Source organism: Cricetulus griseus, chromosome X (assembly GCF_003668045.3).
Source record: "Cricetulus griseus strain 17A/GY chromosome X, alternate assembly CriGri-PICRH-1.0, whole genome shotgun sequence".
NCBI lineage: Eukaryota > Metazoa > Chordata > Mammalia > Rodentia > Cricetidae > Cricetulus > Cricetulus griseus.
The window spans coordinates 7,750,066-7,777,395 of NC_048604.1; the positions used below are offsets into that span (position 1 = coordinate 7,750,066).

A 27,330-nucleotide genomic window follows, 5' to 3' on the forward strand; every position below is an offset into this window, starting at 1 on the left:
TTGCTTTCCAAATGTCTCTACCTTTACTGAAAGTACTTGTGCCTTCCTATTTGTTACTAATGAAAAAATCTGTGTTCTGTTATGCTAGATTCTTAGAAAAAAAGCTAGGACTGAAAACAGACTTTATGTAAATGTATTTTTTGTAGCTTTTCTCATTTGCAATGAATACTAAAATTGATAATTAGGCATAACAAAGATGAAGTTATAAGAACTGAAAATACAAATGACGTTGAAATAGCAAAATAATTCATTTTTAGATCATGTATCTGGTCTTTGAATCTTAGACAGCTTAAGGAAAAAGAGAAAACCATTGGTTAGATATTGTAAAGGAGAACATGGATATCCTAGAGAAATGAGAGAAAAGAATATTGGGGTTATATGTATAAATCCTCTGTGAATTTATTAATTTTAATATTCTAATAGAGATTAAATAAGATAAATTATACTTAGTGTCTTCTCTGAATATAAGTTAGACTTCATCTGAGGGAAGAGATAAGTAAGATACATCTTGATGACATGAGCTAATCAACTGAATAATCATGTGGCAAACCAACAAACAAAGGTATAAGTCTTGGCCAGGCGTTGGTGGTGCATGCCTTTAATCTCAGCACTGGGGAAGCAGAGACAGTTGGATCTCTGTGAGTTTGAGACCAGCCTGGTCTACAAGAGCTAGTTCCAGGACAGCCTCCAAAGCCATAGGGAAACCCTGTCTCCAAAATCCCAAAAAAAGTGTAAGTCTTGAACCTTAAGCATAAACATCAGTGTGATCTAGAACCAAACTCAAATGAGCAAATTAAACATCAAATGAAAACTGTGATGGGGAATGTACTGTGTATGTTTATCTTATTGACTGTTAAATAAAATACTGTTTGGCCAATGAGACAGCAAGTAGACAGGACTAGGAGTCAGAGAGGATTCTGGGAAATGTAGTAGAAAAGTGCTGATACAGGCAGGAAGTGACATAGCAAGGAGACTCATATTTAAGCAAAGGAGAAACAAGAAGGGTCCTCTTTTTTCCCCTTCCTCTTCCAGCAGCAGGATGTGAGCCACCGACAAGCAGGGACGCCAATAAGGCATCCTCTATAAAGATAAGTCTTATAACATATATAGATTTATGATAATTAAGACTGAGCTAACAGATGAGGAATCCTAGTCATTGGCCAAGCAGCTTTAAACCTAATACAAGTTTCTGTGTATTCATTTGGGCCCTGACTCGGGCAGGCAGCTGGCATAAAGCGTACACGTGGCTGTGGGGCTCAGGCAGCTTATGGTGGAAAGATTTATTGTAACAAAACTGAAATACTTTTTATATTTTATCCAATTTGGACTAAATAGTTAATTTGAGGGCAGAGAACATGCACAGCATATCTGATCCAAACAGGGACAAATACTAGACCCCAATTGTGATGCACTGTACTAAAAAAAGTGCTCAATTGCCCCATCACTCACACAATCAAGTAGAAGCTCACACATGGAGGGCAAATGATGAAAGGTCATAGTAATAACAACATTGTATCACTGATCAGGAATATACAAGGAGTCATGGATGCTGTCTGGCAACACAAAAGGCATGGTTTGAATTATGCTTTATTTTCATATTTTGCATATGTTTCATTTATCCCATCTACACTACAGACAAATAGCCAAATATCTAAGATTTTCTAGTGTACCTTCTTTCTTTCCTCTGAATAAGGTTTTTTTTTTTTTGTGTGTGTGTGTGTGTGTGTGTGTGTAAAACCTTATGACTCTTTGTAATGATAAGTCTTCCAGACAAAGCTGACCAAGCACTGCCTGCAGCGTTAGGCCACAAAATAACACACAGAGGTTTATATTAGTTTCAAATGCTGCTTGGCCAATTGACTAGGCTTTCTTATATGCTAGCTCAGTCTTAATTATCAACCATAATCATAAGACTTGTGTTATGGAGGATGCTGGTGGTAAGTGCCCTCTCTTGCCAGCGGATCACATGGAAGCTCCAGAGCAGAGAGCAGGAGGAAGAGGAACAGCAAGAGCAAGAGAGTGACTTCCTGTTTGTCCCTGCTTATATATGAGTCTGCCTTCTATGTCACTTCCTGCCTGGATATCTTTACTACATTTCCCAGAATTCTCCATGACTCCTAATCCCACCTATTTTGCTTTCCTATTGGCCAACAGTACTTTGTTTATCAACCAATAAGATACACAGAAGGATGTCCCCAGCATCTCCTCTTTACTGTCTAAATAAAAAGAATGGTAACTTATCTTTTATAATAACTGAAGAAAACTATAACCATAACTATCGGTCTTCAACTCCATCAAAGACCATTGAAAGACAACACATAAACTCTAGATCTGACAGAGACATCTCACTACCTGGACAGTCACCCAAAGTTCCTCTGTAACGTTGGGGCATCCATCTTCAGCCCATAGGCCACAGTGTGTCTGGCACACTTCTCCATTTCAACAGGAACCCTTTAGTACTGTCTTGTTTTGTAAGTTCAGCAGTCACTTTCTTGTGGGTCCTACATGTCCAGTTTATACAGCAACAAACAGTCCAGGCAAGAGCAGTTTCTTGCCCAAATGGCTAAACTTGCCATTTTGAATGCAAACTCCATAATGAGTTTCCTCGATGTCCATCCTCCTTTCTGATGTAATTGGTGTGCCAGGAGCAGTTGTGCCTCACTGTCAAGAAAAACCCTAAACCATTTGAATGCCACATATTCTGTAGGTCTTTGAAAGGTATAAAGAATATCTATCCATCTCTAATACATTTCTGTATATCTAGAAAACCTAACTAACCTAACTGTAGGTTGTGGCTATTATATGTGACTATATAATCTTTATTTAATGATGCATATCACAAAATTGACCTTTAATTTGTATCAATGAATGAAAATCCATACCAATGTAAAGTATACATCTCCATATTTTTACAGAAGGGAGTCACTCAGAATTTCATCATTTGTATATTCAACCTTAGTTACAAACCATGAATTTGTTTCAGGGAGTCATTCTAGCATATTATAGGGCTATGGGATTGCCATATGCAGACATGGAACATAAAAAATACAGCCTAATATTTTGTCTTTGCCAGGCTTCTAACTTGGCACCTATATAAGTCCACTCCATTTATTATGCTGCCAAAGGTAGATTCTTTTGCCAAATGAGTATTTACACACTTTAATACATAGTCAAGGACTATTTATTATTTCAGCATTCTAAGATAGGTAAACAAAATATTTGATCATATGTAGCATGACTATTTGAAATCAAGGACCTCTGCTTCTTCCAGTCTTTAGTAATATTATGTTAAGTATGCAGATAAATGAAAAGAAGAGGAAGTTTCACTCCACTTTGTAACAGAATATGAAGAAAACTGATAGGAACACTCAAGGGAGAGGACAGGTAAAGAAAACACTATAAATGTGACTGAAGAAATTGAAATCTCTATGCTTGAGTCTGTTTAGAATGGAAAAGATATTATACATAACCTAGTTAACACCATGCACCCATAATTGAGTTAAGGGATTGTCTGCATTTTAATTGTTCAGATGCATGTGGGCTCAGTCAGAATATCCTTGGAGGAAGAAACAACAGCTTAATGTATATGTAAAGTTATGAACTCTAACAATGTTACCCACAAATTTAAAGAAGGAAAATAAAGACTATTAAATAGTTTCCTATTATTTTATACATGTGAATATTTTGCATTCAAGAGATAGCTCTACTGACTTCTTTCTATTCATAAGCATTTCCCCCAAATATGTTATTGAAGACACTCTTAGGTTTAAAAGCCATTTAGAGTTCATAAATAGTTCAATTTTTTGGTATAAATTGAGAGTCCATTGTCACTTATGTGAATTTCTCCAGAAAATGAATTTTCTATAAATTCCCTAGATGCCCAGACTACTCTGTCAAAGTTACTAAAACTCTTGCAGACTCTGGGTGGCAAGAAAGAAGCCCAGAGTTAACATTTGCAGTTAAAGCAATACTAGCCATAACTTAAATTCATGCACAGCTCAATGATGTTTCAGAGCGAATATCCCATGTTACAAATAATTCTGTGCTGGTTTAGTTTTATAATGCTTAACATCAGCAGTGACCACGCAGATATTCAGATAGAGCTTCCATTCATAGAAAAGCAGTTTTCAATCCAAATCTACCTTCACAAGTTGTTTGTACACTACAACCCATCATCAGTTCGTCCAATGGCAGACTTATTTCCCACAAACTATATTTCTAATCGCTGGATTCATCCCTAGCTTTGGTAATGCATCATTCACCAGCTGCTGAGCTAGTTGTCCCCACCCCACACACCTTTCTTCCTGAAAATGTTTTCCAAGATGTGTTTCATAGTTTCCGGTATTTGTTTCATATGGTTTTCTATTTTCATCACTTCTATTCAACCAGAAAACTCTGAAGCTACCACCCTAAAAAAATTATGGCCAAACATGGTGACATATTCTGATAACTTTAACAATCAAAAAGGTGAGACAGAAGGATAGCAAAAATTAAACTGACCTGGTTAACATGGAGAGATCTTGATTCAAAAAAATCATTTTTCTTATGTTTTGCCTTCTCTTAATAAATTAAGTTTCACTCCTTGCTTTTTTCCAAAGTTTAATTTTTGGACTTTACTTTATTCTTGTAATTAAATTAAAAAACTACAATTCATTATATAGTCTGTGGAAATAACTAACCAATATCTGATTTGACTGAAGGCCCACTTTGCCAAATGTAACCCATACCCGATAATATTTGGGAGACCAAAAACCTGAGACTAGATAGTCAGGGACCTAGGGGGAAAAACAAGAACTAATGTTTTAAAAAGAAGACATAGCAATAAAGTTACTCACAACACTATTATGCTATACTCATAGAGCAATTTCTTTCTCAGCCATTATCAAAGAAACTTCCTCCTACAGCAGATGGGAACAAATACAAAGACACACAGTCAGATATTATGCAGAGGGAGAGATTGGAAGACCCAGCCCTAAATGGGATGTCTCCATCAAATACCTCCTCTCAGGGTTCAGGGAACCCCATGGAAGAGGAGGAAGAAATAGTGTAAGAACCAGATGGGATGGAGGATTCCATGAAAACAATGCTTTAAAAATCAACCATATCAATGCACATATGAATTCACAGAGAATGAGGCAGCATGCACAGGACCTTCACAAGTCTGCACCAAATGGACTCCTAGGACTGAAAGGAGGTGTAGACACAGACTCTACTCCTGAACCAAGAGTTATCTCCTATTTATAACCACTTCAAAACAAAAATTTAGTTTCTTTCATGGGAGTCTCACTGAAGAAACAAACTACTGTTAAACTTATAGGTTGCATGCTCAGCATAGCTAGTCAACAGAAAACAAACTTAATGCCATTCTTTGCAGGTTCCTTGTCTCTTAGTGTCATCAGAGTTTTTATCTTTTTTCCTTAATTTTATATTTTAAAAATTCTTATTTTTTTTCCTGTTTTCTTTGTACCCTATAGGCCCTTTGTGTATATATTATGGCTTCCAGTTTTGCCATTTTATGAGATTCCTTAGTGTTCAAATGTGTAGTTCACTGTGTCTCTATCTGGTTTCATGGCTTTTTTAGGAGATTTCCCTTCTGTTTCTTTGTATTATCCTATTTTGATATGTTTTCTTTAGCTGAATATAATATATTATATTTTATTATTATCCCTTAGAAATTTGTTTGTTTTATAATGAGAGACAGAAAGGAAGTGGATCTGCATTGGAACAGAGATGAGGAGAAACTTGGAGGAATAGAGGGAATGGAGCAATAATCAGGATATATTGTATGAAAGAAAATCTATTTTTAATAAAAGAAAAATGCCATTATATATGATACAAGTATTTATGACTTAATTAAATAATTTTCAAAGCATTTTTATTAAAATTAATCTAGTTTAGAGGATCAGAGAGTTTGGTATGAAATTTTGCTTCCCAGTAATATCTAATAACATCAATAAAGTCTTTCTGCCTAAGCACAAGCTGGACAAGGACACCAATAGAGGTGCTAAAGTGGATGGGGGAAAGCCCACATGGAACTAGGCTACTAATGTTGCTGAGAGTAAGGGAGACAGTCTTCCCTAGGGGAAGAGCAGACCAATTGGTTATCAATTCCATATGGTCCGACCTGAATATATATAATAGTAAAAATATACAGACTAAGAAGTTTACATTTAGTAATGTATATGCATATACATATATGCCTGTAATAACAATTAATGGAAAAGAGGCCATGAAGTTGAAAAAGAACAAAGATGGGTATATTGAAGAGTTTGGAAGAAGGAAAGGAAAAGGGAAACATGTAATTATACTATATTATCAAAAATAAAAATCTGTATTTTTCAATTTAAAATATTCATTTCTCCAAGCAATTTCCTAAGTACATGATTTGTTTTGAAAAATAGTTGTAAAATACTTTTGTGTCTATGTACAAGCATTCCATAAGGATGGACAGGCAAGTTATTAAAGAGTTTCAGATTTGTTTCTGTTCAGTAGAATTCATAATACCTTACATAAGTTGATTATATTTTCCTGGTTTAAGTATAATAAAGATCTCTTCTGTCACAATATCACATGGCCTATATAGAATGGTCATGGATTAAATTAATGAAAATGAAAACCAACTAGCATGGCATGCAGCTCACAAATTTCCAAGCTGGTTTCTACCTTCTCTTCTGCAAACCAATTCTCTGATCCTGTAAAGAATACACGATTCAGGAGAAACTCAGAAGTGTCATATTGTAGAAGGATATACTTGAAATCCACTACTGATAAAAAAATATGACATTAGCCAAATCATCTCCACAATGTGAGTCCATTAGCTGATGGTGCCAATGGCAATAGTTGTCACTAGAACCAACTAAGATATTTTTGTAAATATTTAAGCTAAGCATGGCTGCTCTAAGCACAGACTTTCCAAATACTTTCAACATTTGGGTATTTCTGCCTTATGATAGCTTGTCTTCATTTATCTCTTCATTTTGAAACATGTTAATTGGAAGAAGAAAACATATTCTATTCCATGATTACCTCATATGTCATTACTGCACTAATCCACTTACCTAATGCTCCCTTCACCATACACTATGAGGTGGCAAACCTCCCCAGCACAGCCATCTTGTCTGTCTTCTATATTTTATAGCCTCAACAGTTTTTAACTATTTTAAGAAATATACAAGCATATAATCAGCAGAGTGGCAGTAAATTGGAACTTCCTGCTACAGCTGGGGCTTCATCCGCTCTCATTCCATAGACTTCACAAGGTCATTTTAGTTTTTCTTTGCCTAGAAAAGATAGCAGAATTATGCATGTACTTCCAATGGTCATGGAAAAGGATGCGTGTAGCTACCAGCAAAACATATATCCTGTCTCTGTCTTGGCTAATATCATAGTCTGATAGGATGTGACGCAGTTATAGAAGAAACACGAGAGTAAGCCTGCAATAGATCTCTATTGCCTAATTCTGCTGAAGAGTGTCATAAATCCCTAGTTACAAACCAAATGAACCAAACATGGTATTTCCTAGAGGAATTTCATATCATTTAGACATTCTAAGATAATTTTGTCATTAATTCTTGACACAGCATCTGGAACTTAGAATATAACATGGTGAATTAACACACAACTGCAAGGCCGAGGGAAACAGAATTTCTACTCCTGGATCTATTCTAGCCAATCTGAGTGTCCTAAGCCATAGGGGTTTTTGAAATTTGTTTTTTAATAAATGTATTATATAAAATATCAAAAGTAGGCAATTATATGAAAGCCTCATGCTTCTCAGCATATCCTGGCATGAAAATCTAAGTATGAACAGAAAAACAAATGGGGGCTAAAGAGATGTATCATAAGAGAGATGGCTGCTCTTCCAGAGACCTGACTTTGATTCTCAGCACATACATGGTATCTCACAACCATGTGTAACTCCAGTACCAGCAAGTTTGACACCACTTTCAGGTCTCCACAGGCACCAGGTGCACACATCTTGAACAAATATACATACAGTATGTTCCTGAAACTGATATTGGTAGATAATAATTAAGGAATGGGACAAGATTCCAAAGAAAGACTTCAAGACCTGTTACTATGAAATGTGAGTGAATCACATATTACAACTCCTCAAGAGAAGCTAGTGAAGAATACAATCACTGGCAAACTCCCTTTGTCAAGATCAGATGATGTGAAAAAGATGCTTCCATTTTGTAAACATCTTGCAGTTCTGTTCTATTTGCTGTTACACTCAAGTTAATACCTAACCCTAATATCTATTAAGGTCATTATTTTAGGTATAGGAGTTGTGTTATGGATATACGCATTGGATCTGGGAACCCCATATTCAGTTTTTCTCTGCATTTTGATAATTGTGTTTTTTGCTATGGCCTTCTGTTGCAAAGAAAAGCTTTTTTTGATCAGGGGTGAGAGCTACATTTATCTTACCTTTGAATATATATATATATATATATATATATATATATATATATATATTGCACTTTTTTAAGAAAGTAGAGGTAGAAGGTTCTCCTCTGAGACCCATAACCTCACTTGCCCTAGATAGTTTGCTAGGTTTAAAGTATTAATAATGTTTTTCCATTATATTTAATAGTCTTACATTACAGAGACAGGACAGAAAGATTGTAAGAGCCAGAGGACCAAGAACTCTCCTGTAAGATTGTGTTTCCAAAAAATGACAGAGCAATTTCACCTATGATGATATTGCCAATAATATGGTTGCCCAAACAAGACCTGAATAAGAGCAACACCAAAAGGCCTGCAAAAATGTGAGGGGATTTAAAGGCACCTCACCCCTAGACAAAAAATATACCCCTAGACAAACCAAGGAATGCTGTAAGATGGATAATTTATATTCCCAAAGGCTAATCCCCCTATTTGCTTATCCAATACCAAGTTGTAATCCTTGAAATCATATACATATAAGAAACATTAAATAGACTCAGTGGTTATATTTATATATTTATGCATGGACTAGTTGAGGCATCTCTGGCAATAGGACCACCACAAAAAACTGGAAGTGAGCTAGCTGGTTGGCACCCACACCCTATATTGGGATGCCATGCTCAGCCTTAATGCATGGAGAGGGGCCTGGCCCTGCCCAAACTTATAGTCAGACTGTGTTGAACCTTCATGGGAGCCCTTACCTATGAGAAGTGGACTGGGAGGAGGCAAGGGGTGGTGGGAGGAGGCAGAGGGAGGTGTGTGAGGAAGAACTGTGGTTGGAATATAAAATAAAATTAGAAAATAAAGAAGTACCAATGCCCAGACTACCCCAGAGAGTAATTATATGAAAACCTCTCATTGTCATAAACAGTCATAGGTATGTTTGTGATTGATATTGCCAAGACTTTTTTATTTTTATTTTATGTGTATGGATTCTTTTGTATGTATATGTGTCTGTGCACCTCTGTGTGCTTGGTATTAGTGGAGGCCAGATGATGCCATCTGATATCCCTGAGCTGTCATGTGGGTGCAGGGAATCAAAGATATTCCTTTGGAAAAGCCACCACTTCTCTTAACCCCTGAGAGATCTCTCCAGCCCACTGAGATTTCAATGTGAAACAAGAGCAGAATCAGTCATGGGTATCACCCCATGGATTTATTTTACTTGTCTTATGAATATTTGCTGTCAAACCTCAAAAGATGGCATAGAAACCACATTTAGAAAGTTTCTCTTTGGCATCCCTGGTAAGAACAGTTGCAGCTTTATTTGCTCTAGAAGAGAGAGAAACAAATAAATACATTATTTGATTCTCAAACACTAAATATTGCTACACAGTTTCATAAAGGAACCTTGTGCTACTACAAAATTACCAACTATAAAATTAGACTCTTCAATCCTCAGAGTAAATGGAATCTGAGTCCCTAAGTGGAGCAGTGTTGATCCATAATGACTGTTATTAGTTTCATCTTTATACTACAAAATATTTCACTCGCACTAGTTATTAGGTCTTAGCAATGCAGTCTGTCTCCACGGCTCTTTTTAACTCCATATGGTATTTATTTTATAGCCATCATCTGTGATACGATTGTGACAGGTGGTACTTATGGCAGCATGATTAGCATATTTGGTATCTCAAGGCCTAGTGGCTGATTTATTTAGAGGCCCCTTCCTGAAATTAAGTTCTTTTATGAATTGCTATGGAACCAGATTTACTTTATTGAAAAAAGGCTAGCATTGTCTGTCCCAGTTTAAATCACCCATAAAACCAGGAAAACATCTTAAATATGTAAATATCCCAAAATAGCAGAGGGTCTAGGTCAGCCTAGGATTGCTTGATGAAAATCTCTCTTACTCTTGATGTTCGTTTTCTAGATGAGGCATAAAATTTCACCAGTGAACTGAATTGTTTTGTTTTTAGATACTGGGTAGTCATCTAACCTCTCTGGATGTCAAAAACTTGTTCTACAAAGTGGGATTACTGAGTCCTATTCTGAATAGTTATTTGAAAATTAAAGATCATTACCATATAGGAAAATATCAAACTTAAACCAAGTATTGTTGTTGGCTTTTTTTATTCTTTTGCCCTTTGGTCTTTTGGGAGCCTACCACCCAGCTCCCTAATAAACCACACAAAAGGAGGCTTATTCTTACTTATAAATTCCCAGCCTTAGTTTGGCTTGTTTCTAGCCAGCTTTCCTTAACTTAAATTATTCCATCTACCTTTTGCCTCTGGGCCTTTACCTTTCTCTTACTTCTGTATATCTTACTTTTAGTCTTACCCCATGTCTGGCTGAGTGTCTAGCCCTTCTTTTTCTCACTCCTTGTTCTTGCTCCTCCTTCCAAGCTTTCTCCTTCTATTTATTCTCTCTGCGTGACAGTCCTGCCTATCTTTTCTCTTGCCTCACTATTGGCTGTTCAACTCTTTATTAGACCAATCCAGTGTTATAGACAGACATAGTAACACAGCTTCACAGAGTCAAACAAATAAAACAAAAAAGAATTCAACACATCTTTGCATCATTAAAACAAATAAGCATAATCAAATGTAACACATCTTAAAATAATATTCTACAACAAAGTATTTTATTATTCACCAACTCATGCATCCATTTGGTCAACAGTTTTTTGAGAAATTTCTGTACATCTTGCCAGAAACTCAACTAAATCAAATAAAATAAAAAACAAAATTTCTACATTATGAGACCAAAGCTATAAGTAAATTATAATGAAGATGCCAATTATATATAAGCCTGATGGAGAAAATAAATCACAAAATGGAGATTTGAAATGCCAAGGTTAGAATAGGAACGTTAGTTTCATCTTTATAGAGTTCAAGAAAGACTCCATGATAATATGTGTAGAAAGAGAAAAAAAGGGGGTATTGTATAAACAATTTCCTTCAAGATAAAACCTTATAGGGAAACTTGCTGTGTAAGATATTCTAAAGGGGGGACTAGGGAGAGAAAATGTTTTCTCCTCTTCCTTCTTTTTACTGGATGAATAAATTTAAGAGTTGTTTCCGGTATTCTCTTTTTAAATTTCTTTTCTATTTAATCAATTTTTTGTGTACAATATATTCTGATTATGGTTTTCCCTCCCCCCAAATTCCTCCCAGATCCTCCCTACTTCTCTCTCCATCCATATTCTCACACTTTCCTTCTCTGTCTTAGAAAAATAGACACTTAAAAATAACAATAAAAATATGATAAAACAAAAACATGGTAGAGTGGGGCAAAATAAAACAATGAGCAGAAGAAAAAATTTAAAAAGAAAAAGAAACACATATAGATGCAGAGATACACGTGTTCACATAGAGTGATTTCATAAAAACACAAAACAGAAACTATAATATACATACAAAGGACACACATGCAAAACATTATGAGACAAAGAACCTCCAAAAATGTCATTGGAGCTCATTTTGTGTTAGCCATGTATTACTAGGCATGGAGACTGCCCTTAAGAGTAGTTTGTATAACCAGTGACTCTCCATTAGAGAAAATTAGTTTTTTTTTATATGGGTGGTTAACAATTGGAAATAGAATCTGTGTTAGGGAGAGGGTTTTGTGTCTCTTTCACCTCACAACACTGGGACCTCATATTGTGCAGACCCCTGTGGCCCTACATATGCTACCACAGTCTCTGGGAGATGATATATGCAACAATCCTGTTGTGTTTAGAAGGCCTTGTTTCCTTTGGATCCTGCATTCCCCCTGGCTCTTAAAATCTTTTTGTCTCTCCTTCTGAACCCTGAGGGGAAGGATTTGATGAAGACATCCCACTTAAGACTTAATGCTCCAAGGTCTCTTACTCCCTGTACATTCTTTTAAAATTTAAGGCAAATTGATATATTTTTGATTTAGTAATAGATGGACTGGTTGCTCTTTGTTTGATAATGGAAATATAGAAATGAAAAGCTAGAAATGTTCTTAGTCACATGATGTTTTCATTCTTTTTGTTCAGGGGAGTTAGGAAACCCCAAACACTTCAGCCATTTATTATCCCTTCTCTCCATAAATAGATTGAATTATATGCTTAAAAGACATGGCTATCAATTTCACATTTATTGATAGTTAGATATATATCCACTTAAACAAAGTAGCAAACATCACTGTATATTTTCAGTGTATCAGTTGGGTACAGCTGTGTAAAGAGGAAAATTCTTGGAATCAAATTAGCTCAGAACATACTGGCATTTCTTTAACAGTAAATCATGGTAATTCTCTAGCTACAGTTCTTAAGCTTCACTGTGATTCTTTGGTTTTTCATGCTTCCATGACCTGGCATCTTCCTCCAGTTAGTGGACAAATGATTATAGTAGGCCCTGGTACCACATGGAACAGTAGCATAGTAAAAAATGTAAAACAAAGAAAGAGAAAAGTTGAGTCTCCTTAGCCCCACTGCTAAGTAGATTCTCCATCAGATATACATTGACCATGATTAAGTTAAAAATGCATCATATGATTTGAAAATGCCTATCTGAACACAATGAAGTTCTTTTGTCTCAGAAAGAAAAGATGAGACGTACTTGAATAGGCATATAAGATGTCAACAACATCATGTAAGAAAGGCTGAAACCTCAGTCTTCTCCTCTTACCTAATTAATGACACTGAAATAAATTCAAACAAGGGTGGTCAGGTGATCATCAAGCTTAGGGATTATTTTTGTGTGTTTGTTTGTTTTGTCCTAAAATCATACATACTTCTCAACTCTTATCTGAAGAAAAATAGTTACCAAAGAAATCTCAATGAGAAACAAGCAACATGAAGTACTTGTTCAAACTCTCTATGAGTAACAATAGGAAGATCCAGCTATTTCAACTGCCCAATGAGTAGAAGACAGAGAAAACAACAAACAACACCTATCTTTTTACCTCACTCAATTCAAATTCCACAGAGCTTTGAACAAGACCTGCATCTCTTCCCATAATTAAAAGAATAGTTCAGTACCTTTGGAATGGATGAATTTACACCATTATCCTTCTTTGAGGGTTGAAATAAGGACCCAATCTCTATACCCAAGGGAAATTGTCTGTAATTCTGGATTATTTTTACTCTTTAGAGTATAGAATGGAAAAAACATGAAGGCTGGAATCTGAAATTGTATTAGTTAATGACACATACACACACACGAGACTGACAAAACTTGTAATAATCTAGGAATTTACACTTAAAAATAGATAAATTCAAAGACTGGAATATTCCAAAGAATCAAAACAATTCCAAAACTGAACAAGTATATAGTTCTCAGCTAAATAGGAAATATTTCTTTGAGAACTTAGTAAATCCGTGGTACATAATTATAGAGATAAAACCCACATTGAGCTCAACATCCATACAAAATATGAAGACATTTACTCTATATTTAAAATGTCTTACTTTAACTTGTGCTATTTATAAATATTACAATGACAACCACTGTCAAAATTAATAGTCTATGCCCATCACAGTAATTATCATCCCCAAAGAGTGATAAAGATCTGCATTTAAACAATGGCTACTTCAGTAGGCAAAGAAGTTTCTGTACCAATGGCTAGAAGGTTTTGATCACTGCAAGTCATGTAATCTCTTAGACCTCTTTCTAGTGGATTATTGGGTCTCTGTGAACTCAAAAATTAATGGTAAATGTGCTAATTTGCAACCACTGTATTTAATGTAGTTGTATTATTTGTATTGTTCTTAAGGAAAGGCTATCTTCTCTTACTTTGAAAGCTACACAGTATTATTAAGAAGAATTTGCTTAAAAAAGAAAAAAGGAAGGAAGACTCATTGACAAAAATTATAAACTGTTCCTTTTTACAGACATTGTTCTGTTGCAACAATCACCATCAATGTATTTATGCATCCCATTAGTATGTGTTTTGATGCTATTTTCAAAATGAAGTGGATCACATTGGTGTGGGATAATCCTTCTGTATGCTATAAATATGTATTCCTTTCACTGGTTAATAATAAAGCTAAATTGGCCTATATTCATGTAGAATAAAGCTAGGCAGGAAAGCCAAACAGAGATAGAGGGAGAAAGAAAGGTAGAGTTTGGAGAGATGCAAGCCACCTGCCAGAGGAACAAAACTTGCTAGAAAACAGATAAAGCCATGAAGTCATATGGCAAAATGTAGATTAATGGAAATTAGTTAATAGTGAGGAATAATCCTGAACTATAGGTTAAGTGTTCTGTAATAAATATAAGTTTTTGTGTGGTTATTTGGGACCGGGCAAGCAGGACAAAACAAAAAAGTTCCTCCTCCATTTACATCACATTGAATATATTAGAATATATCTAAACTGTAATTTAATAAATACTTCATGGAATTTAATTAATCATAAGCCGGGTGTTGGTGGTGCATGCCTCTAGTCCCAGCACTCGGGAGGCAGAGGCAGGCAGATCTCTATGAGTCTGAGACCATCCTGGTCTACAAGAGCTAGTTCCAGGACAGCCTCCAAAGCCACAGAGAAACAGTGTCTCAAAAAACAAACAAACAAACAAACAAACAAACAAATAAAATAAAAAAACAGTAAAGAAAAAAGATAAGATAGAAGAAAAGAAAAATTGAGAAATAAAGAGAAAAACCAGCATGGGAAGCTAGTTTTGTGAGGAAAGAACTTTCAGTTTAAGCGTGAGGAATTAAATTTAATCTTCACAACCCACATTAAAAACCTGGCAGGGTATATGCAACAACAATTGATGAAAAGGTGTTCGTAAGTTTAAAATTGAGTGTGGAGGGATATATGGAAGAGTTGGAAGAGAGGAAATGGAAGGTAGAAATGATGTAATTAAAATGAAATTTCTAATGTAAGTAAACATACTTGCAATCCCAGAACTGGGAGCCAGAGCAAGGGATTCCTGGGAGTCCCTAGACAGACATCATAGACTAATTGGAAAATTTTAGGTCTCTCTTGGAAGCATTGTAACTAAAATCAAAATAAACAGGTGAAGGGCACCTGAGGAGGAAAAACCCCTGAAGTTGACCTCTAGCTTCCATATGTTTGAGGACACACATACATATGAGCATGTGAACACACGTATGCACACACACATAAAAGGACACACACACACACACACACACACACACACACACACACACACACATGTCCATTAGTGTATATGGACAATTTATGCTTAGGATGTTTTGAAAATTTTATTTGATAAAATTTGAGGTTAAGAATACCTATTAAGTATTTCCTTAACTCTTCACTAGCACCTTCTCTACCTTTAACTAATCTAGTTCGGAAAGATAGCAGACTTTTCTTCAAGTTCATGTGGTGATATACAAATTTATGAAGCAATAGTTACACAGAGAGACAGGATTCATTAACATTTATTATGCCTATTTTGTTTTTCCATTTGAAAATACACTGCAACAGCTTTCTCCAAATAAAAGCAAATCTTTAAAGGAAAAAAAAAGGAGAGTGTGAGAGATATCCCAATGGCTCTGAGTTCCTGCTGCTCAATCTTGATGACCTAAATCCAGTTCCTAGTACCCACGCTGGGTGACCAACAACTGCATATAACTAGCTCCAGGGCATTCAACACCTCCTTGCCTCTGCCCCTGAACAAACACAAGTGACATTCTGACCACCCCCTGACACACACAAACAAACAAAAAATAAATCTTTCAAAAAGTAATTCCCAACTGTACAGCCACTCACACTAACTCCCGCAACTTGTCCTCTACCCTCCACATTCACTGGGAACATGTGTCTCCCCTCACACCCCCACACAAATAAATAACTGTAATTTAAAAAAAGAAAATAATCAATTGAAAAGTATAGCATAAAGGCTGTTTCCTTAGATATGTTCTTTATCTACATTCACTTCCTTCACTATTTCAACATGTCCTAACTTTAAATAAGTTACATTCAGACAGCTCCAAATGAGGACTCCAGGGTTTCTTCTTCCTCCAACTAAAAAATATCTATATTTAATTTCCTTCTCATCTCATGAATTATATATCTAGTATTTCTAAATTTTGTTATTTATATATTATGATTTTAAGAAAGAAATTAAAACCGTATAAGTTTTTGTAAGCTAAGCAAATATTTAATATAAGAACCAAAATGATCATAGAATTGTTGGAATTTCTGTGGGCTGGCTAGAGGTATGCTGACCTTTTTGCATCAACATACATAAAAGCAACTATGTGGATTTTCCCTGTACTTTATGTGCTCATCAACCAAATTTTATCCTCTTTACTCTGCTAAATGTATAATCATTATTTTCAACAACCTACTTGCAATTTTAAACTATACCCTATATCACCCTTTCTTTGTTTGATTTCACAGAGAATATAGACAAAAGAAGGAGTGCTGCATTAAAGTCGTCCAATGTTCATACATTGGAAATTTAATCCTCAATGAAATATTATTGACAACTGGACCTGGAAAAGATGATCAGGTCATGAGATCAACACCCAGAGTACAAGTCTTACTCTAACACAATCGGTTGTTGTAAATATGAGCAACCTTAGAATCATAATAGAAAAAGTAAAATCTAACCCAGTAGAAGAGCTAATATAAAATGAAAAATAAAACGTAAGCCAGGCGTTGGTGGTGCACGCCTCTAGTCCCAGCACTCGGGAGGCAGACGCAGGCGGATCTCTGTGAGTTCAAGACCAGCCTGGTCTACAAGAACTAGTTCCAGAACAGCCTCCAAAGCCACAGAGAAACCCTGTCTCGAAAAAGAAAAAAAAAAAAAAAGAAAAGAAAAGAAAAACAAAACATAATGCAAATGCACAAAGTATGTATACCCTGGCAATTCCTAGCAGTCCTCTTAAATGCCATTAAATGTTAATACATTGGAAACTGCTTGAAAAGAAATGCATGGAGAGCTTCTAAATGTTACCTATCATTCATTCTGTCAAAGGTAAGCTCAATGACAAAGAACTCAAGTGTGTCAAACCCAGGGAGAACGATCAATCATTTGCTATAGTAATGATTTTCCTATTCCCCAAACTCTCCATTTTCACCTATAGAGCTCTACTATTAACTTTTTACATATCCTGTAAATTCATCAAATGACTGACTCCTTCATTTCAGGCCATGTGTGTTTCAACAGATGAAATGATTTTTAAAATTTCATTTCAATTTCATTTAATCGTGTGTATGCATGTGTGTGATGTTATGGGTGCCCATGTAGGATAGATGTCTAATTTCTTACAGTAGGAGTTAGAGAAATTTGTGAGGTTCTGAACTTGGACGATGGAACCTGAGTCTAGGTTGTCTAGAAGAGTGCCACGTGATCTTGAGCCATTTCTCCAGGTCAAGATGCAGTTATTTTTAATACAATATTACATCTATTTGTACCTTCAAACTGAATTTCAAAACAGCATAAACCAAGATATAAAGAGAAATGATGTGTAAATAACAAAAACTGAATATGAAATGTTGAGGCTAACTTAAAATCATAGTGCTTGATAAGAATCAGTATGTTTTAGTAATGAATAAAAATCACAGAAGCTAGCATAGTAGTACATTTTATCCAAATGATTGCTATCTTTTTGAATAAAAGAAATGAAAGTTTATGCTTTCCTGTTAACTAATATTAAGATGAATTTTACGCCCTTAAATGGAAGTAGATTTATTCACAAAATGTTCTGGTCAACTATAAATACCCCTGTACACACAATTCTCATCTTTACAAGTCAAATAGTATACAAGTAGAATTCTATATTTCTGAATGTAGCAAAAATTTCACATAAATCTTGATTTGTGTTCCCAATGATCTCCTATTACAACTATAATTGACAAATATTATGCATCTACCATGTGTAATGTGCATATGTTTATGCTTTATACTAATGATGTCAGCAATTTTCCTGTTAATTTGTGCTTTACTACTGTTGTTAAATGATCTAAATATCCTCAGCATTTCCACGTAAGTTTTGCTGTGCATATTAACATGTGGCAGGGAGGAATAGAACCCTACCTACTGGCAATGGCCTTGACACATCAGGAAACAGATTAACAACAGAGGAACATATTTCTGGGGCATCACATGGGTAGATATGTCTACCTTAAGTTCTTCAAGGTGTGCATGGTGACAAGGTGATTTCCTAGGACATGTTCATATGAGAAGGAATGGATATTACATTTTGTTTAAGACAATGAGAAAACAAGTATAACAGAATGTGTGGGCAGCTTTTACCCATGTGTTCTAATTGTATTTTGTCAAAACCTTGAACAAATAAGTTATGACACCTTTGCTAAGGTGCACTCAATTCTTACATTTTAACAAGGAAAAATTGCCATCTAACATTACAGTATAGGGACTCCAATACCCTTCTGTTTGCCATTTTGAAAATGAGCAACAATTTGGCCGCATGGAAACCTAGGCAGAAGGTTTTTCTGTGTGTCTTTAGCATGAAAATGTATTCTGATAAGTTAAATAACTGGATACTTAGAAAACAACTACCATTTAAACAACTTGTATCTAAATAAGTTTTGTAACATCATGGAAACTTTAACAATGTTTTTCAATTAGAGTTATTAGTGGACTCTCTGATAGAAGTCAAGCACATGTAAGCCATTCTGTTAGTATTCAGGCATCTGTACTGGACTGTCCTTGGGGTTCTGTCAGGGTATGCCCTCAGCTGCAGCCACAAAGAGCACCACCTGTGCACATTCACTATGTTACCTTTTAAAATGGCCCTGCCTACCTCCCATCCTTCTCTCTTTCCCTCCCTCCCTCTATTCTGCTCTATCCCTCTCCCTCTCTCTCTCTTCACCATTTTCCTCTCTCCTCTCTCCTGCTGCTCCTGTCTCTGCAGGCCAGTCTCCCAACTCCCCTTTCCCCTTTTCATGATCCCTATGATAAGATAATATGACCAAGGCAGTGGTGGGACTTGCATCGTGGCCATGGCGACTAGAACTCTGAATCCAGCTCAGCACTTGCCCTCGCTTAGCCATGAAGACCAAACTGATCCAGAAGGTCAAGCAGGGCCACCTGCATGAAAGCCGTGACAGAGCAGGGCGCCGAGCTGTCCAAAGAGGTGCCGAGCACAACCTGCTGTCGGTGGCCTACAAGAACCTACAAGCCGCAGGTCCTCCTGAAGGGTCATCTCAAGCATCGAGCAGAAGACTGACACCTCTGACAAGAAGTTGCCGCTGAGCAAAGACTATCACTATCGGAAGAAACTGGAGTTAGAGCTGAGGTCCATCTGCACAACAGTCCCGGAATTGTTGGATAAGTGTTTAATAGCCAATGCAACTAATCCAGAGAATAAGGTCTTCTATCTGAAGATGAAGGGAGATTATTTCCAGTATCTTGCTGAAGTACCATGTGGCGATGATGGAAAACAAACGGTAGATAACTCCCAAGAAGCCTACCAACAGGCACTTGATACAGGCAAGAAAGAGGTACAACCTACACATCCAATTCGCCTGGGGCTGGCTCTTATCTTTTCTGTATTTTACTATGAAATCCTTAATAAACCTGAGCTTGCCTGCATACTGGCCAAAACCAGCTTTTGATGAGGCCATCGCAGAGCTTGACACACTGAATGAAGTTTCCTACAAAGACAGCAACCTCCTCACGCAGTTGCTTAGAGACAACTTAACATCATGGACATCAGACAGTGCAGGAGAAGAACGTGATCCAGGGTAAGGGCTGAAAACTGAAGGCATCCAGGGTGCCGTCCTCCGCCCCCTCAAGAAAACCTTTTTACATCTCCATTCCTTATTCCGCTTGGATTTCCTCTAGCAAGGAAGCCCATTCATGTGTATGGGATCAACTGTTTATAGTCTTTTCACACTGCAGCTTTGGGAAACTCCATCCCTTGATTTGTGTTGTCTCAGCCTCCCTGATGTGCAGTTCCTGCTGTAGAAAAGTATCAATAGCTTCATTTCATATAAACACGAGTAACTTCCAGACACTTGTGTAGAGGGCTGACAGTCCTTTTGGTATTTAAGTAATCGGAACCAGTTCTTCAAATGGCTGTGTTTTGTATTACTGTGAAGATATGGAAATGTAGTATATTACAATTTAAATTAATTGTAATAATAACTTCCTGATTTCCACATTCCCTCTCTGACCCTCCTTTGGGGGTTTCCTTTCAGAAGCAACTTTTCCATACTCGTACTGCATATGCCTTTTTAGTAGGAATCCAGAAGTGTTAGATTAAATGGGAAAGCTGTTAATGCATCCAGCCTTGGGGTCACAGATCAAAATGTCTCCTATGTCACGTATTCTGGAGATTACATTTGTCTGTGACAACAGGGAACTTCCTTTATGTATTCTTCATTTGCTGCTGTTTGAGTTGACAACTTCCTTCCTTCCCACTAAAAATTTACTTACACGCTGGGCATTGGTGGCACATGCCTTTAATCCCAGCACTCGGGCGACAGAGGCAGGTGGATCTCTGTGAGTTCAAAGCCAGCCTGGTCTCCAGAGCGAGTGCCAGGATAGGCTCCAAAGCTACACAGAGAAAGCCTGTCTCCTCGAAAAACCAAAAACAAAAAATTCACTTACACCTCCAAAAAAAAAGGAAGAAAAAGAAGAAGAAGAAGAAGAAGAAGAAGAAGAAGAAGAAGAAGAAGAAGAAGAAGAAGAAGAAGAAGAAGAAGAAATGGTTACAGTTTCAGAGGTTGAGTACATGGTCTAATGGCAGAAAGCATGGCAGCAAGCAGGTAAGCATGCTGCTGGAATAGAGCCTGAGTGATTACAACTTGACCCACAAGAATAAGGCAGAAAACCAACTGGAAATGGTATGTGTTATGATAAATCATTCCGCCAAAAGCCACCAAGCCCCATCGCCACATGTGCACTTTACGCCAGCCGCCCGCCCGATATAGGTCCAAATGAATACACAGAAATTTATATTACGTTCATAACTGCTTGGCCAATGACTAGGATTCTCATCCGTTAGCTCAGTCTTAATTATCATAAATCTATGTATTTTATAAGACTTATCTTATTGGACGACTTATTGGCGTCCTTCCTTGCCTGTGGATCACATTCTGCAGCTGGAGGAGGCAAAGGGGAAAGAGACACTTCCTGTTTCTCCTGCGATTAAGTATGAGTCTCCTTGCTATGTCACTTCCTGCCTGGATCACCACTTCTCTACTACATTTCTCAGAATCCTCTTTGACTCCTAGTCCCGTCTAACTTGCTATCTCATTGGCCAAACAGTATTTTATTTAACAATCAATAAGATAAACATACACAGAAGTACTTCCCCCATCATCTCCTCTTTTCTAAAATAAAAGAAGGATAACTTATCTTTTATAATAACTGAAGAAAACTATAATCATAGCTATCTGTCTTCAACTCTATCAAAGACCACAGAAGGAAAATATATAAACTCTAGAATTGACAGAGACATCTCACTACCTGGACAGTCACCCAAGTTCCTCTGTAACGTTGGGGCATCCATCTTCAGCCTATAGGCCAGAGTGTGTCTAGCACACTTCTCCATTTTAAAAGGAATCCTTCAGTACTGTCTTGTTTTGAAAGTTCAGCAGTCACTTTCTTGTGGGTCCTGCATGTCCAGTTTATACAGCAACAAATAGTCCAGACAAGAGCAGTTTCTTGCTCAAATGTCTAATCTTGCCATGTTGAAAGCAAACTCCATAACGAGTTTCTTTGATGCCCATCCTCCTTTCTGACATAATTGGTGTGCCAGGAGCAGTTGTATCTCACTGCCAAGATAAACCCTAAACCATTTAAATGCCAGAGGTTTGAAGAATACCTAACCATCTCAAATACATCTCTGTAAATCTAAAAAACCTAACTAACCTAATTATAAGTTCTGACTATCATAGGTGATTATATAACCTGTATTTAATTATGCATATCATTTTTAAAATCTGTATAAACACAATACCTAAACAAGAGGAGACATATACCTATCACAAAATTGACCTTAAAGTTGTATCAATAAATGAAAATCTATACCAATGCAAAGTATTCATTCCTTTATCCTATTCCCCTTTTTTTTCTTTAAAAAAATTGACTATGCTCATTATCATTTATAACCAACCCCATTTAAATGAAAACAAACATTTATACACAATATTTGGGAATACAGGCATCATTCTCTCTAAACTGCTTCCTGCTTATTGGGGGCGATGTTCATATACCATAGGGATCATGATAAAACATAGAAACCTTACCAAGTCCTTGTTTTTGTAGTCTGTAAGGCTGTATAAATCATCTCAGCTTCAGGGAATCTTGCTTGATCAAACCATTTTAGTCTGGAAGGAATCAATAGCTTTTCATTTTCTGTGGAAATACAAGCAAAACCTTAATTTCTAAGTAGCCTGTCCTTAAACTTAAATTTTGAAGTTAGAGCATTTTTAAAATGTATAAGTTGGATTAATTTAGCAGCATTTATAATCAAATGTGTTTTAGTAGCAGTAAGTCTTTCCTCGGCAATCAAACAATTTAAAGACAACAATATGGCATATAGTATCCAGACTCTCTGTGTATTTTCCATCTTTATGTGGCTTTTTATTACTTTATTTTTATTTTCTTTTGTTTCTTTTTTCCCGAGACAGGGTTACTCTGTGGAAATCCGCCTGCCACTGCTTCCTTCTCTCACAAGCCTAAACGCAGTGTAAACCTGTAGAGTTTTTTCTTTATCTGGATCTGTCTTTATCATCTCAGAAATGTTGAGTCTAAACTCCAGAAGCGCTGGGACAGCGCGAGCATATGGAAGCTGCTCTGATGCCTCTCAGTGGCCCGGCAGGCTGTGGTGGCAGGTTTCCCTCTTTCTCTGGGAACCTTGGGGCATGGGGGTCATCCCACTCACTGACACCATTCTGTTACGATAAATCTTTCCACCAAAAGCTGCCGAGCCCCACTGCCACATGTGTGCTTTACACCATCCGCCCACTCGAGATAGGTCCAAATGAATACACAGAAAATTGTATTAGGTTCATAGCTGCTTGGCCAAGGATTAGGATTCTCATCTGTTTGTTCAGTCTTAATTATCACAAGAATATATATTTTATAAGACTTATCTTATTGGACGACTTATTGGCGTCCTTCCTTGCCTGTGGATCACATCCTGCAGCTGGAGGAGGCGAAGGGGAAAGAAACCCTTCCTGTTTCTCCTTCGCTTAAGTATGAGTCTCCTTGCTATGTCACTTCCTGCCTGGATCACCACTTCTCTACTACATTTCCCAGAATCCTCTTTGACTGCTAGTCCCGTCTAACTTGCTGTCTCATTGGCCAAACAGTATTTTATTTAACAATCAATAAGATAAACATACACAGAAGTACTTTCCCCATCAGGTGTGTGTTAGTATTCAGGCATCTGTACTGGCCTGGCCTTGGTGTTCTGACAGGATCTGCCCTCAGCTACAGCCACCAAGAGCACCAAGTGTGCATATTCACTATGTTCCCTTTTAAAAGGGCCCTGCCAACCTCCCATTTTCCTTTCTTTCTGTCTGCTTCTCTGTATGTCTCTCCTTTCCTTCCTGTCTCTGTCTTCTCTCCTGTTGTTCCTTTCTCTGTAGGCCTTTCTCTCCCCTCCCCTTGCCCCTTTTTATGAAACCACCCCCCAAAAAATAAACCTCTGCTTGAACCCTGCCACATGGCATATTTCTCTTGAGCACTCCTTTTCTTAAATTACAACACCTTCCAAGAAAACATAGATACAAAGTTTGGGTCTCCATATTAAAAATGAACTAACGAGGGGCCACACAACACAGGGAAACTTATGATAAAAAATATTCGTAGATCTAAGCCATACACCTTAGTTATGGCAATCAGAACATATTTTAAATCACTATTCATTTAATAGACTAAATTTTCAACATCTAGGAAAATATGTTAAAGGCGTTTGAGAATAATTTTCCACATAGATTTTAAATTTTGAATAATATCTTCTCTCCCATTTTCAGTATTTAGTCTTGCTTTTCCATAAGAAATTGATTTATGACCCAGTTCAGAGAAACATTCTGCTCAGCAAAGAGCACACACACACACACACACACACACACACACACACACACACACACACACAATGAGAATCACTTTATTGGATCTGTGTTGAGTTACAGAAGGTTACGGTATCTAGTTCTAGTTTGTTTCAGTAGAATTTGATTAGAAAGTTGTTGAAAATTGAAACTGATAAGTGCCAGAAAGATAATAAAACTAACAGGACTATGAGATCTTTATTTGTAGTGAGTAACCATCTTCAAATTAGTTTAGAGTACAGTATAATGTAAAGGAGCAAATCTTAACATAAGTCCTACCATAAATATTAGTTAACTATATGACCTTGATAGAGAGCTGTTAAACTTTAAAAATTTGTTCTAAAAATGGGAAGGGAGCAATAATGTACATATCACCTATCTTTTTATTGCTGATGTATATGCACATAGCTGTATGTAGGTATGCATGCATACATGTGAGAGAATAATTGTATTGTTTGTACTTCCTAGTTATGCTATGTAATACAAAATACATTTCATCCTTACTTTTATATTTCTTTTTTGTCAGAGTTTACTTAGATCAAGCCACATTCAGTTCTTTCTGGTTCATATATTTTATAACTATACCTAGTGCTAAGAATTCCTGAATTTTTATATCAAGAAGTTAAGATGAGTAAGAAATATATCAAACTGAAATACTTTCTCACAGTTACAATTAGCTGCTAAGGTTAAAAATATAATTCATAGATTAATTGGAACAGGTGGGTCAATAAAATGGTCCTTGCATTGTAGAGTAAGTTTTAGCAAGACAAAGGAAAAGTCTAAATCTCTGCCAACCTGGAATATTAGCAGGAGTGTCAGGATCATGCCCTAAGAAATCATTTATTTTCTAACAGCCTTGAAATATGGGCCTTTGCTCTTTTAAGCTCTTGTTATAGAAGTGGTGCCAAGTGCTGTTGAGAATAGAATTCTTAGCTGTGATTTCCAAGAAAAATAATGTAAGTAATGTCTCTTAGCTCAAAGGCATGTGAGATCCATTGCTTCAGATGGATTGTAATCTTATAGTTTTAAACATAGGGTGGCTGCTTTGAAGTAGTGTAAAAGCTTCCAAACAAAGAGTAATCGTTAATCATTCAAATTGAGAGAGTTGTTTTTTAAGCTGAGATATTGTTATTGGATATAATTGAAGAACTAAAAGCACTATGTATAAACATATCATATTTCTTTTTTAATGGAAATAATTCCAAGTTTAAATTGTTTTTCTCTTTGAGATTCTTATGCAAAAATTCACAAAATATTTCCCTTACAAAAGGTCTTTATGTTTCCATTCCTAGGGAGCCCTAAACAAATTTTAATGACCCTCATTTCCTTATCTTGTTAAGTTTTATTTTAAGACCTTGTGGGACCTAACCTCTACATACACCATGACCACAATATCCTAACTTCTACCAGCATATATATTTTTCCTACCTTTGAATTTCATGTGAGTTGAGTCATCCAGCATGTGCTACTCTGTCAGATTCTTCCCAACATTGTGAGTGGAGATGACTCTACTGTTTCACTGAGTTGGATTTAATTACCTGTCATTATTTCCTTCTATTGCATTGTAAAATTATCCTGTATTTTGGCTAGTTCAATAATAAGATCACTTTCTCACTTGGTTCTTATCTTTTTGAAAATATACTAGTTATATATTAGGAAATAAATTATTATATGTAAGTCTTTCTGGCTCCCCTACATGCTTTACTTTGACAGTAGCACAAAATGCTATGGTATTAATTACACCACATCTGCAGTTATAGCTGTGATGCTATTTTGTCAATGAATTTTCAATTCCTTAAAGATAAAAATTTGGGATCTCTGACTTGACATTTAAAAGAGGAGACTCCAATACTTGCAATCCAAATGATGCGTGCACTGAAAAGACAATTTTCTCCCAGTATTTCCTTAAACATGTTGTTTTCCAGAATTGATAAGGAACATCATAAAGAGAATTTTAACCAAATTTATATGAAAAAGTTGAGCACCTCTAGCCATAAATGTAAATACATGCATTTGATTTGTGTATACAAATGTGTCTTCACTTACTGACAGTTATCCCAAAGCAAATATTTACCATAAACTGTCACATTAATATGCTCTTGGTAAGCTTGAATACTGCCCCACATGTGACAAGGCAGTGAAGTAGAAACTCCACCAATTAACTGGTGAATTTTATAAATAATCTCAGCCAACTGGCTAATTTATGTCAACATTTCTGCTATTACTTTGAAAACAATGCTCACTTCAACTCCCCACTTGTGGAGATAAGCCATAGAAGAGGAAAGCAGTGCATCTTCTTAGAGTAACATGGCAATTACTTATCTAAACCCGATACTTTCTACAATACATATTCTTTTTCTTTGTTTTGTTTTTCGAGACAGGGTTTCTCTGTGTAGCTTTGGAGGCTGTCCTGGAACTAGCTCTTGTAGACCAGGCTGGTCTCGAACTCACAGAGATCCACCTGCCTCTGCCTCCTGAGTGCTGGGATTAATGGCGTGGGCCACCAACGCCCGGCTTCTACAATACATATTCTTATAATGCTTGTAATAAAACTATAGTGACAAAGTGACAGTATAGTTGGTTGAAAACTACTCTATTGCTTTTTTATGACCGGCTATTGTGAAATACAAACTATAATCGAGAAATCTAAATCTATCAATACAAATCAATACATTTCACCAATGTTTATAAATTAATCCAATTTAGCCATATCTATTCTTATAAATATAAAATACCATGTACAAGTTAACTCTGTACCTCTCCTCACTAACCTTAGTTCATAAAAGCTAAAGCTTTTTTTTAACATCTTTTACCCTATAGAAAGATGATTGCACATATTAAAGTAGTTACTATAAACCTCCACGTAGTCTATGTGCTACTACAAGCATTTGAAATAATTGTGCATATGAAAGTGCTGGCTATAACCCGACATGCAATCTATGTGCTCCTACAAACATTTGTCC

General features: G+C 36.4%; 1 pseudogene; it reads left to right on the forward strand.

The window, feature by feature from the left end:
• LOC100750496 overlaps window positions 1-20,051 on the forward strand; it is a 78,622-nt pseudogene extending 58,571 nt beyond the window's left edge.
• Window positions 20,052-27,330: the final 7,279 nt, after the last annotated feature.